Source organism: Diadema antillarum, unplaced genomic scaffold, assembly GCF_040938485.1.
Source record: "Diadema antillarum isolate AM-2024a unplaced genomic scaffold, OU_Dant_1.0 scf00000074, whole genome shotgun sequence".
NCBI lineage: Eukaryota > Metazoa > Echinodermata > Echinoidea > Diadematoida > Diadematidae > Diadema > Diadema antillarum.
The window spans coordinates 811,661-825,406 of NW_027270963.1; the positions used below are offsets into that span (position 1 = coordinate 811,661).

The 13,746-nt window shown below is 37.4% G+C and overlaps 1 pseudogene; it reads right to left on the reverse strand.

The window, feature by feature from the left end:
- The window catches only part of LOC139717280 (sushi domain-containing protein 4-like), a 460,844-nt pseudogene that overhangs the window by 18,192 nt on the left and 428,906 nt on the right, over nucleotides 1-13,746 (reverse strand).

Sequence of the window (13,746 nt, forward strand, 5' to 3'; positions counted from 1 at the left end):
GAATTTTCTTTTTTTTCTTGTCAGGTGATGAACCCCGGAAGTGTCACCTTTCAAGAAAAGCATGGCAAGCCTTTTCTTTTCTTTTTTTCTTTTTTGCTTGTCAGCTGATTAAACCTGGAAGCAGCACCAGAAATATAAACTGCCCCCCCCCTTTTATAAACGCCATACTGGGCATGAATTTAGTACTTGTGCTCTGACCATTTGAATTCTGCCCCGTAAGCACTGGTAATGGTCTTGGCACATTCTAGCTACACGTCTGCATTTTATACAAATGTGACCCTGCACCTCAAAACAAACAAAAAGTCGCCAGACATGAATTTTTAGTTAAGATCATATTCTGAAAGAACAGACTTTAAGCTTTAAAATGATGTATAACTCAAATCAAATGGACTGTCCTAACATATCTAAATATTGGAAAGAAAGCACAAACTCAGGAAAAGTGGGAACTGAGAAAAGAGGCTCTGAAGTACAGTGTCTATTCAAGCGCTTAATCTTTACCAAACCGTGCTGGCTGTGCGATGAATGGGACAAAAAACAGGAAGTAAACCACCAGAGTAACAACAATGAAGGGATTATCAAATTAAACTGAAATTAGGCATGCCTCATTAACACATTCTGTCCATAATTAATGCCTACTTTCAAAGCAGTAGCATTATCCTTTCAAAAGTTATTAGAGTTGAAAGTGAAGAGTGTGGACAAGGTTTTTCAGAAATGAAAAAGGGATTCTAAGGACACACCTAATCACACTATTCTACCAAAAATGTTCGAGATAAACTGCTAAAAAAACACCCTTTCCTGCCCGTTTTATGAAACCAAATATTAGCAACAAATAATATCAAGATTCCATGTCGATGGGTCAGCTGATGGCGGGTCAGCTGATGGCACGTACGCATTGCATATCGCTGTCTTTCAAGACGAATTTGGAAAAAAATATATATATAGTGCGATCATTCGCTTGAAAGAATTGAGTGATTGACTTGTCTATTTCAAGTTGTTTTTGTTTTTCTATACTCTACAAAATCTACATCTGAACCCCAATAAATAACTAGAAATGTCACTATGGCAACTGATATGCCTCCACCATAATGCATAGTTCTCCTAATAGGCCTTGAGTACAATGTCTTGACAATGTGTGATGACAGTTTCACATAATTGACAAAATATTAAAATGATGAGTTTGTCACAAATGTGTTACCAGGTAAATGTTCACTTCCCTTGAACTAGGTTTAATTGGATGAATAGCTATATTGCCTATTCAAAGAGTACAGGTATTTGGGGATTTGAGGATTTGTACTTAACTGTTGACCCTTTTATAAGTTTAAGGAAGAAGTGCAATTTAGTACTTTAACTTGACCTTTGACCTTTAGCAAAAAAACCCTTCCTAGAGAATGTCTATTGGATAATACATGCATACACTATTGTTTCCAGAAAAATCTTGAAAGCATTGCATAGATAAGAGGGAAATAGTGAAAATTTGAGGAGTTGACCTTGACCTTTGACCCCCCTGATGTTTGACCATGACCCCTAAATTACCTAAATAATCACTGTCAGTCAGTACATGCATATGTACTAAGTTCCATTAAGAAACCATTTGTGAGATTTGGAGAAAAAAGTGAAATTTTAACATTTTCATTTGACCTTTGACCTTTGATCTTTAACCGCACGACCTGAAACTCTCTCTGCAGAATCTTTGCTCGGTAGTTTATGTATGCACTAAGTTTCAAGAAAATACTTTTAGGCATTGCATAGATACAATGTATAGGGGAAATAGTGAAATTTTGAGCATTTGACCTTGACCTTTTGAGCATTTGACCTTGACCATGTGCACTCAAAAGTTGATAGGCATAACTTTGCCCAATCATACATATACATGCCAAGTTTCCATCTCAAACATTTTTTTTTAGTTACGCTGTCCACAAAATTGATTGCGGATGGAAGGACGGACAACCCGAAAACGAGGCATAAAAATCGGAGTGACAAAAAATTATAATATTTTGCAAAGGCATGTCTCACGTATATTCCACAAATGGTTCCATGACATTAGCTCCTGTGACAATTGCTCCCATGAAATATCTGCACGCTAAGCCAAACATAAATTCTATCCACAACCCTGACACTAATCCTAATCTTCACATCAAACTAAATCTAAAACCCTATCACAACCCTAACCCTAACCATAAGTCCTTGGAGAAGATAACACCGGAGCTATTGTCGCAGGAGCAAATGTGTCACCTCTACAAATATAGCAAACATAATACTCAGGACATTGGTACACTTTAAAGGACAAGTTCACCTTCAAGTACATGTGGATTGAGTGAATGCAACAATATTAATAGAACACATCAGTGAGAGTTTGAGGAAAATCCGACAATCCGTTCAAAAGTTATGAATTTTTAAAGTTTCTGCTTAGTCATGGCTGGATGAGAAGACTACTATAGCTTGTGATGTCACATGAGTACAACGATATAATGAAACTAAAAAGAGAATTTCACAAAATTTTAAATGAAGGATAATATGTGACCCTGCACCTCAAAACAAACAAAAAGTCGCCAGACATGAATTTTTAGTTAAGACCATATTCTGAAAGAGCAGACTTTAAGCTTTAAAATGATGTATGAGAAAAGAGGCTCTGAAGTACAGTGTCTATTCAAGCGCTTAATCTTTACCAAACCGTGCTGGCTGCGCGATGAATGGGACAAAAAACAGGCAGTAAACCACCAGAGTAACAACAATGAAGGAATTATCAAATTAAACTGAAATTAAACATGCCTCATTAACACATTCTGTCCATAATAAATGCCAACTTTCAAAGCAGTAGCACTATCCTTTCGAAAGTTATTAGAGTTGAAAGTGAAGAGTGTGGACAAGGTTTTTCAGAAGTGAAAAAGGGATTCTAAAGACACACCTAATCACACTATTCTACAAAAAATGTTCGAGATAAACTGCTAAAAAAACACACTTTCCTGCCCGTTTTATGACAACCAAATTTTAGCATAATGTTTTTCAGATATGAAAAAAAGTGCTAGGTTGACCCATTTCACTTATTTTCAGTCCTCACGATCAGTGTGTGCGACTTTACGTTTTGATGTACGGTCAGGATATTATTCCCCTTGCCTTCTGAAAAAGAGAAGTCGAGTGTTCTTTTGTTATGCGAGAAAAGGGAAAATAAGGTGAATTTTCTTTATACTTTCTTTATACCGTTGTACTCATGTGACATCACAAGCTATAGTAGTCTTCTCATCTAGCCATGACTGAGCAGAAACTTTAAAAATTCATAACTTTTGAACAGATTGTCGGATTTTCCTCAAACTCTCACTGATGTGTTCTACAAATATTGCTGCATTCACTCAACCCACATGTCTATGGGAAAAAAAATAATTAGCCAAGGGGTGTTAAGAAGCACTGACTGTACTCACTCTGCTCACAGTGGTTGCCATGGTAGGCTGGAGGACAGTGACAACGATATCGCTGAGTCCCGGTACTCGTTAGGGAGGTGTCCACACAGGTCGCTCCATTCTGACAGGGGTTGGGACTGCAGGGGTGCATGGCTGTTTGGTGCAAATAGAGCAAGACAAGACTCACGTGAGCAAACAAAGAAATAGTGTAAAAATGGTTGATGGCATTGAATCATTTTTTTTTTTACTGACATGCAGATGGAATGCTGTAGATGCTCCCAATTCATGTCCAAAACATGTAATCCCGTGTACTTCTCAAAATTTAACCCATGATTGTGGAAGTAGCAAAGGTAGACCAAAAAAAGGTGCTTACTAACAATCTTTGGAATTACAAACCTTTTTTTTTTTCAGATTAATGAACATTATGAATAGCAAAGCTTTTTACATTTTTGGATTTATGAACTCTACGAATAATGAACCCCATTTATTTTTCAGAATATTGGTCTTTCAAAATAACAAACCTTCAAAATAATGGAAATTATTCCATTTTCATACAGACATACCTTTGGAATAACGAACCTTCATAATAACGAACTATAACCATATCACACTTCCGCCCTGACGAATATCACCAATTATATGATGAATTTCCTATCTCCTTTTTCACACAATATGGATTTCCCTACAAAAATGAATTGATTTCTCAATTGGGCAAAAAAAAAAAGAGGAGAAAATGGGTGACTGAAGATTCTGATCGACAATGAGTTTTTACTGGCATGCAGCAAATACATGACATTATTGCAAATAGGTTTATATGACACAGAATTTAATAATGATAATAATATTAACCTGTCGAAGTCTAGTCCGTAGTATACTCGGGCAGGTGTCTATGGGAAGGAAATCCTCAAAGCCCATCCTCAAAGGGTTAATCAACAATGCTTCTATAGCACAGTACACATAGCGTCTACTGTAAAACGAGGAATGTTCACATGCATTTTAATTTCATGAATTTCGCGAGAGCCAAGATTCGCGAAATTAAAATGCACATGAAAATTCTTGTCTACACTATATGCATTGAATGTTACAGGCAACTCGCGAAAATTTAATGCCGCGAAAAAGGCCATTGGCTCCAATTCGCAAAAAATATTGTGTTATACAGTATGTCGCTATGCACTGATGAGTTTAGAATGCTCATGTACAATTCTGTTTGTGTCATTGAATTAAGGTTAGCAACGCTTAACTGCAGAGCAAGTGCACAACTAGCAGCCCGAGGCAGATTGATGTACAGCAAGTTTATAGAGCAATTTGGAATATTCTTCTTATCATTATTTCTACTCATAAAGAACTTCAGACTCTCATATATTCAGAAAACACTTTTAGATCAATGGTCTTCCATGTCACGAAGTTTGATAGATATATTATAGCTTCTTGATATCCATGTATAAATAAAAAACATACACTGGAGTATCTTTTGCACCTCTGCACCTTATCTTTTGCTATTTTCTAAAGAGAGAATTTCTAGATTTTCTGCAGATGGAAAATGATATTCTCAAACCTGGGTGCATTGCACTACACACTCCAATGAAGGAGAAGTAATGCTTTCTAGTGTAGGATGTGGGTATATCAAAAAGCGCACTTGCAGCCGTACTCTATCTCACCTAAATATCACATTTACAATCTGGCGCCGGTGAATCACAGCCAGGTGTACTGCGTTCCTTCGCTGGTTTACGATGAAAAGAGCAGGCTTTGTTGCAAATGCCCATGAGAATCATACTACAGGCCAATGAAAATCCCATTTCATTGCAAATGCATTTTCATGACAGTTAGGAAAAAAGGTTACTGTGAGCGAAACGAAAGCCCTCCATGCGACTTTCCAGCTGGGTATATGATGTTGCTGGATATTCTGGGATTACGTCTTTGTCATCGGGAAGAATCATGAATAATTCATGTGCATAGCTGCACAAATTTTGTTCAGATTGTGGAGTCTTATTCCATGCACATTCTGCAGACAAATTGTGTTTTCTTGTTGTTTTTCCTTTCATGCCGGAGCGCCAATCTCAAATATGTACATTTCATGTTTATTTCCAAAGTGCAGAGTCATCTTCTCTTAATTACGGAGAGCGAATTTCTATTCCTCCATACTTTTGGATCAACAAAACTTTCAATCTTCCTACATCACTTTCCTTATCTTTTTATCTCCACATCTATGAATTTCAATCATTTTATTTTTTAGGAAATAATATTGTGCCCAGAAGGTATTGCCCTGAAAAATATTATCTTACTGGTTTTATCTAAGAGTCCTAAATCATAACAAAATTATAAAGCTATAAAATTCAATCTTGTTTACATTTTTTTTTCAACGATATTCACTCACTTCCATTTGAAAAGTACCACAAACAGGAATTCAGTTGGTACAACATAAAAATATTCATTATTGGTCACAACAAACAAAAATTTTATAACAGTTTCTTTAGTGATTAATGTTTTCACAATTTGAAAATAGAATTTAGCAAAGGCAATGATAAACACTTCATTTTATAGTGAAACAAATGGAATGTAAATAGAACAGAAAAATTACACAAACAAAAGTGGAAATATGGTACGCTATCTCAAACTAACAACCCATTCTCCAAAGCGAATCTCCCTAGCCACCCTTCCTAACCTATACCTTTACAACTGCTCCCTACCCCCAAAAAGTCCTCTGTGTAATACTTTTTTATACGTTTAATCAAACCTTTCATGACACGTACATGCACATACACATACAAAAAAAAAACAAACTTTGTCATCAGCCATCAATAGCAGAGAAGTGGGCAAACACAACCAAGAGAGCAAAATTAAGAAAAGAGAAAACTTTATGTAAATCTTAACCTGCGGAAGCATGCCTGTTAATCAGTTTAAAAGGGCATTTATTATCTAGTCACCCATTTATTTACTTTATTATCTGGTTATTAATGTGAATTTGGGGAATTCCAATAAGACAGAATTGCAACTATTGCCCAATAACATTTTAAATGATCAGTGAGAGTGCCCAAGTTGCTGCAGTTTGCCGAGCACATTCCGATACACCTCATTTCTCTATTCTGTGTCATGCCGGCTCCTGTTGGTTATTTGCGACATAATGAAATCAACATTATACATACGCAATGTTGCATTCAAAAGAAAGAGGTAAACTTTGATAGAAACATACTGTAACTTACAGAACCACAAATTCCCTTTTGGTCCTGAAATAGCTCACATTCTAAACTTATCTAAAGTTTGGGATTCATTGAAAGTTTAAAATCAGTATGCTCAGTGTCTCATATAGAGTAATTATCCCTGTTTTTTTCCTGTTTTTTTTTTTTTGGAGGTAGAAGCAGCTTTATTCATCAATAAAACAGCTTAAAGTAGTGTCGAGTGTGCTCAGTCCCACTTTAGATAAAAAACAGGAGTTACTCGCAAGTTTCATGTGAAGTGAGGGTACTCTCACACCTGATTGGACCTTTCATCAACAAAGGAAATGGCCCCTGCCACAAATAGGCACCCTGTCGTAAACAGCCACGATTACTCTACCTTAACCCATTGAGGACGGATTGAATTTGCTACGCTACGGCATGCATTTCCCATAGCAGCATGCATTTTACACCGACTGTGTAATGTGCGCAATGATATGGGAGAAACTATATTGTCAATGTAATCACAAATCTAGCATGGAAATAAAGACAGCAAACAGATTTAAATGGTCTCTGTCCCTCTTCCAAAGTAAAAACTCATTCTTCAGACATACAGCCTCCTCACGATACCTTCAATTCTGCTACTGCTAGTATTAAGTAGTGAGGCATCCCCCCCCCCAAAAAAAAAAGTGGTGAAAAAGCCCTAGGTAGTTCAATCTTTGCCTTTGCTTTAATTGAAGTCATCCTTCACACTAAGACCCAGAGAAAGATGCAAACATACCTTGCCATATCCATCATCCAATAAACTTCAGATCACAATAATATTAGAAGAATAAGCAGGAGGGGGAGGGGCATACTCCACGGTCTCAGATCTAAAATGAGGCAAAACGGACAAGAGGGGATTCTTAACAAACTTCAGTACGATAAGAGAGAGAGCGAGAGAGAGAGAGAGAGAGAGAGAGAGGGGAGAGAGAGGGAGGATAAGAAGAGTGCTGCGACCTGCTAACAGCACTTCACAAAGTTCTACAGAAGTATTGATTTTGATTGATTTTTCTTCACATGACTACAGTCTCCCACTCCACTTTCTGAAAAATTGAACACTTTTCTCTCTCTCTGCTGCTTCTCCTCATTGGACGGCCGTACTCTTGAAGCGTATCACTGACATCAGCTGAACATTATTTGGCCATGTGTGGCCGGGCACAATTGGCCGGCTAATTCAATCGGGAGGGGCCGCTGAGTCTAATCACTTTTCACACACAGAGGCCGGCGAGACATTTCATCAGGGGGCTGGTAGCAAATGTTAACACATGAATTACAGTTTGAGGAGGGAGGCGTATTGCTTTTTGACGATGTGCTGCGAGACTCTGGGAAGAGCGCAAAGTGAGCGTGAACGATGCCTGCTGCAAAGCAATAGACACTCCTACATTCATACATGAGAAACGGCTCTTGCATTCATTCACACATGTCATAAACACAAGACGCAAACGGGAAGCTAATAAACTCAAAACGGAAGTGGAAATTAATGCATGCCATGGTGGAGTTGGAGCACTTGCAACATCATCGCAATCCATCAACGAATGTCTGCACTGTCCGTCAGGAGGAATTATTTGTGTAAACTTTTGTTTGCACCTGTTTCGTTTTTTCGTACACAATTCAAGCCATGACCATGAGGCACTATATAGGCTTAGGCTTCCGTATCTCATCATGCCCTGCACAGTCTTGGAAGGCACGAAAAAGCATTTCAATTATTAACAAACAGGCATAGTAATATACAAATATTGACTGCTCATGAGGATAGTGGTAGGAATTATCACTCCCAAGGTGCTTTTCATACCTGCCCCTTCTATCACCTCGAGGCCTTGGCCGAGGGATGATAAATGTCGCTCACGTTTTTGATGTTTTTTCCATCAAACATTGCATGCTGAGCAGCAATCCACACAGACAGAGACCGCATACTTGATTTGTTGTCTCTTTATGTCTTTACTTTCCACTTCCTAAAGTAACTGTTCCATATCCTCTGCATGTAACATTTCAAATTTCGAAGTTTTGTGCGCACTCGGGTTGTTGAAAGATTTCTGCATGCTATGCATATGTACGTAAAGTAACCAATAGTCTAGTAACATCCTTGGAAAATCGAATGCAAATTTGTGTAGTCTACAAACTCTGCGTGCAAAGGTCTACATGTAGGCCTTCACTGTATGCAAAAGTTGCAGAGGGGCTACGTATTCTATAAGAGGGTTTTGGCTTTCTATCATTTGACCTCAGGTTCAAGTGATAGGAAGTAAAAAACCCTGGGGCAGTAATAGGCAGAACTGCAACATGTCCACTGATATACTATCGACCAATCAGTAATAAGAATCTTAATCTCCATTACAAAGACTGGGTAATTTTCCAGTCACCAATTGACAACATTCTCATCATATACACTGAGTATGAGAAAATACCTTTGATATACATAGAATTACCTGCAGGGCATTGTTCTGAAATAGTCTAGACAGGAATATTTCAGACATATTGTGAATGCAGGGGGCATTGCTACAATTTCATCTCTTTGCGGAAAATGCAAAAATCTCAAAATGTTTTTCTGATCATCAAAACAAATTGATGCCCACTTCCAAATTGAATTCAACTTTGGATTCAATTTGATGAAAACATAAAGAAAAAAAAAACAGAATTTAGAAGAGACAGAGAAAGTGTAAGCACATAAGGCAATCTGGAGCAATAAGAGGTACAGAAAAAACAACAACAATGTCCTATGTCTTGCTGCTTCACATCAAAAGTTTGTACCATGCATCAATTTTTGTTTCCATATCGACAGTGTATCACTTTATCGAGTACACCACATTCTCATGAATTGATCATTGCTTATTTGTATTTCAAAGAAAATGAAAATAGCACTAACAACATAGACACACGTACAGATGAGATCATCAACACACAGTAAAGCAATTATCGTCAAGTTATAACTATTGTTGTATTGGGCGTAGTGTTAAACAAGAACGACCAGATCTTTTCTGTATGATTGCAATGAATTGCACGCAGGAAATGAATAAAATGGGTGGGGCATGCGTGCTGACGGCTGTAGCAGACATGGCACCAGATCACCTTGATGATTACAAGATATCTATCATTAATTACTCTTTTCATAAACATTCACCTCAGGATTTGTCAGTAAAAAATGACATCAAGGCATTTAAGAGCAGGAATGACTGAAAATCGCCACTCAGAATAGCACAGACACTAACCTTGCCATGTACACAACAACTACGATTAAAAATGCATTATGCACGTGTATTGTTGTCCACGTGATTTGTTTGTGCAATAAAAGAGCTTTACTGCAACACAAAGGCTACTGTATGAATTCTCCTTAGACTAACGAAAAGTAGCTGTGTAATAATACACTGTCTCAAGTCTGTTGTGTGAATGTATGTATACTTGCTACATACTGTACATACACAAACTCTTGCTAAGCGACAAGTGCAAGTTACAACTTATACAAACTTCAAACTACACTCGTTAGGGCCAATATTACACTCCTTTTCGATTCATGCAATATTCCCTGGTATTCTGTTAATTGCCATCCAATATACTATAAATATATTGGAGTAAAACTTAAATAACACTATGACGAGAATGGCGTTGCTGGAAAATGCTGTAGTAAAGTATCAAACACATTGTACCGGCTGCAACAAAATGCAGGGACTTCAGAAAGCAACCCAGCATCCCCCAAAAAGAATATAGACGAGCAACATCCCTCAATCATCGCTAAACCCAGTAAGCTGGTAGGCACCACAGACAAATGCTGAGCAAGATGCTGCCCAGCAGTCTGCTGGGATCGAGAGCATCATCCAATCTCACATGGGGCAGACAGAGTATATGTGGTCGTGAAAGAAGCTGTGGCACCTGTCTACTCAACATCATTGTATCATCAGTACTACCCACAGCAGAGGTGTAGGCCTATATACAAGGAGAACAGTGATTCCCCGACCTGGATACCTCTCTCAAAATCTCCTTGCAACAACAAGACAATAGCATCCTCATTTAGCTGCACAGTTTAAAAAATGAGGGCAAAATGGCAGTTAAATTGAGCAAAGCCTTTTCCTCCTCTTCAAAATCCTAACAGCATTATGAACCTGTTCAAATATAGTGACAGTAATATGGGCCCAATACATTTGGGATCACACTTGGAATACTAAACAACATGATCTGCCTATTGTCACGCTGTGGTACTAAGACATACCATGCGGTATCATCTCATATTTGAGAACCTTTAATCAAACACTTGAATTTCTTCCAAATCCCTGTATAGCAACTAAATGTATTTCTTTCTTTTTTTCAAGAATAAATGTTTCAACATTACTTAAGGCACAGTTTGTAAATCAGTGTAATGTGTTATTTTTCTAGATACAGTTTAAGACTTCTTCACTCCTTCAGCAATACAAATATACAAAAACAGACAATTATTCAATGAGAGAGTAGAAAAATACCCTTGTCACACACTGCTATCAAAGAAAGCTTCCATTTTAGGACAACGTTCTGAAACAGAAGATAAATAATGCATAGGCAGGATAAATTGTTATCATGAAGACTAAACTGACAGAAAACAGCACTTGGAAGAAATACAAGAAACTTAAGATTATCAAGTGGGGAATATATAACAATTTACAAGGCAGAGAATTTCGCCAGCACTTTTCATCAGCTTACAGATACAAAACAGAAAAAAAATGATATCACTTCTATGGTTTTATTACCTGAATCTAATGTTTAAACGATGAGATTGATCCCCCCCCCCCCCAAAAAAAAAAAAATGATAAAGGAAAATAGATCAAAAAATCTCACGAGATATGCGAATGTTTACAAAAGTTTCATTGGACACCATTTAAATATCTTTGTCCCAAAAAAAAAGTTTGGAGCAAAGTTGTGACTAATATGTGTGTTATATAGGTTATAAAGTTAGGTGAGAGGAAGAAAACAACTTTCATATGTTTAACAGCTGAGGTGAAAACGTGACAACAGAGGAAAGTTACAAAAAACAAGAGGTTGATTTCTATTTGAGAAAGAAGACATAGAAAAGCAGATTAAAAGAGAAGACATCCCCAGCCTTTAACTCACGGGTACATAGCTGATTGCCTGCAATCAACTAAAACATGTAGTGCTGACATTGACTCGACACAACTTATTTTTCACAAAATAAAACCTCCACCTACTCCCGGCCTTTATTCGGACTAGCACTGTCAGACCTTCACATTTGTCTGCTGGTATTGATTAACTGTAAACCATCTTGTGCAGTCCTTTTTTCACTGTGTCACTGTCTCAAAACCCCAGTGAATTGCTCCTTGAAGACGAAGAACCATTCAAGCACTTTGGCTTTGATACGTGATGGACTTTCCCCTCCCCACATTTCATCCCTCCATTCTTCCCCTCCTCCCACTCTTAGGGGGGGACCAGTGGACCTCTATTGTAAAAGTACATTTGTCTACAAAACATGATAACTAAGCACCAAGCAAATATCTGTCTGCAAAATCAATGAGGCATCAGAGTTTATTTTATAAGATCTTCTTAAATTGTCCGGCGTAGCAGTCATATTTACATGATGTTTGCACCGACATCAAATGCTGCCAATTTTGATGAAATGAATAAGATGTCTACATAAATATCTTGTGCTGTATGTCATGGAATTCATGAATGAAATGATTAAAATCAAAAAAATAAAAAAGGTCTGTTGGTTTTCCTATTATCAACCAATTCAGCGCTGGGATAAAGCCACTACCTTCAAGACTGTGTGGTTTCTGATTGAATTAATACACCAGGTTCCTACTAGCAATGTGTAAATCCAGTGTCTTTTGAGTGGGAGTTATCTGCACTTTTAAAGATGCTATCTTGTTGCAAAATTGGGTCAAAACTCCATTACTTGGTCCATCCCACTCTGAAAGGGAAAGACGGAGGGGGTGGCATCTTTTATGTCTTTGATTAGACTTGGGAAAATTTTCGTAGCGTTGGATTATCCGCAGATGATTTTGATGGATTACCTGATAAGGTAAGGGGGGGGGGGAGGGTGGTGGAAATGCTCTCTAGATGCATTCATTCCCGAGAAAGCACGTACGTACCATCAGCTAAAACTCTTTCATTTATACTCGTCGCTGAATCAGAGCTCCTTCAGACTTCAGTGAAATTCTGTATCAGAAACATACTTCTTATTGACTACGAATTTTTTCTGCATACAAAAGTTCTAACACTCTGAATGAGGAAAGACGCAGCTTGTATGCAGTTTATTTTTGTAAGCACAGCACTAAAAAGACAGAACAAAACAAAATGGAAAAGTCATCTGTAATTGGCTCATACTTTCAAAGAAGTTCTTAAATCTTGTATAGCGTCATTATACATGTAAGGTGTTTTTTTTTTTCTTTTATGTCAGTGGTAAACATTAGGATATTGGGTGAAACTTATTTCATTGTTGAATAGCAAACTGTACACCACAAATATTTTGCAAGGTTTTTATATTCATGAATTTTGTGAGCTGAGCGCAATATGCAAATTCAAAACATGCAAAAAATATTTCGTCTGATTTTGACATGAATGTGACATGGACATACACACTTCTTGGTATCAGTATTGTACACCACAATCACCAATTTAACTTAAATTTAATCTAAACTCTATTTAATGAAATTGTCTGGAAGTCCTGATTTGCAAAAAAAAAACTATACTCGCTCGATATAGGGCATAATATCCCTGCAACAAATTTTGCAAAATGAAGATGAAAGTTCAACTGTTTGAGAACTGTTTGGCAAAAATTAGTAAAACTTCATAATATCATCTGATTTTGATTAAATCTTTTACTTATCAAAATTTTACTCTTTCTCTTCAGACTAGCTATTTACTGGGAAAAAAATTATCCTTTAACTTCATGACATACTAGTATAAGAAATTGATATAAGAAGATATTGGGATGTCCATATCCCTAAAACTTTTTTGCTGCATTGAAAGAAAGAAAAGCTGTGCTATAGGGATAAGTAATAGGTTTTTGATCTAATATTGAAGCCTCCTCCCTTCTCATCTTAACAATCGTTGGTGCGAGAAGGGACTTAACTCCTTGGTGACATGAAGCATGAGGGGAGAATGCCCCAATGACCATCTTGCTGTGAAGGAAGGCCTGTTTGCTCCACCTGCCATTGCTGGAAAAACACCAAAGCCAGCTG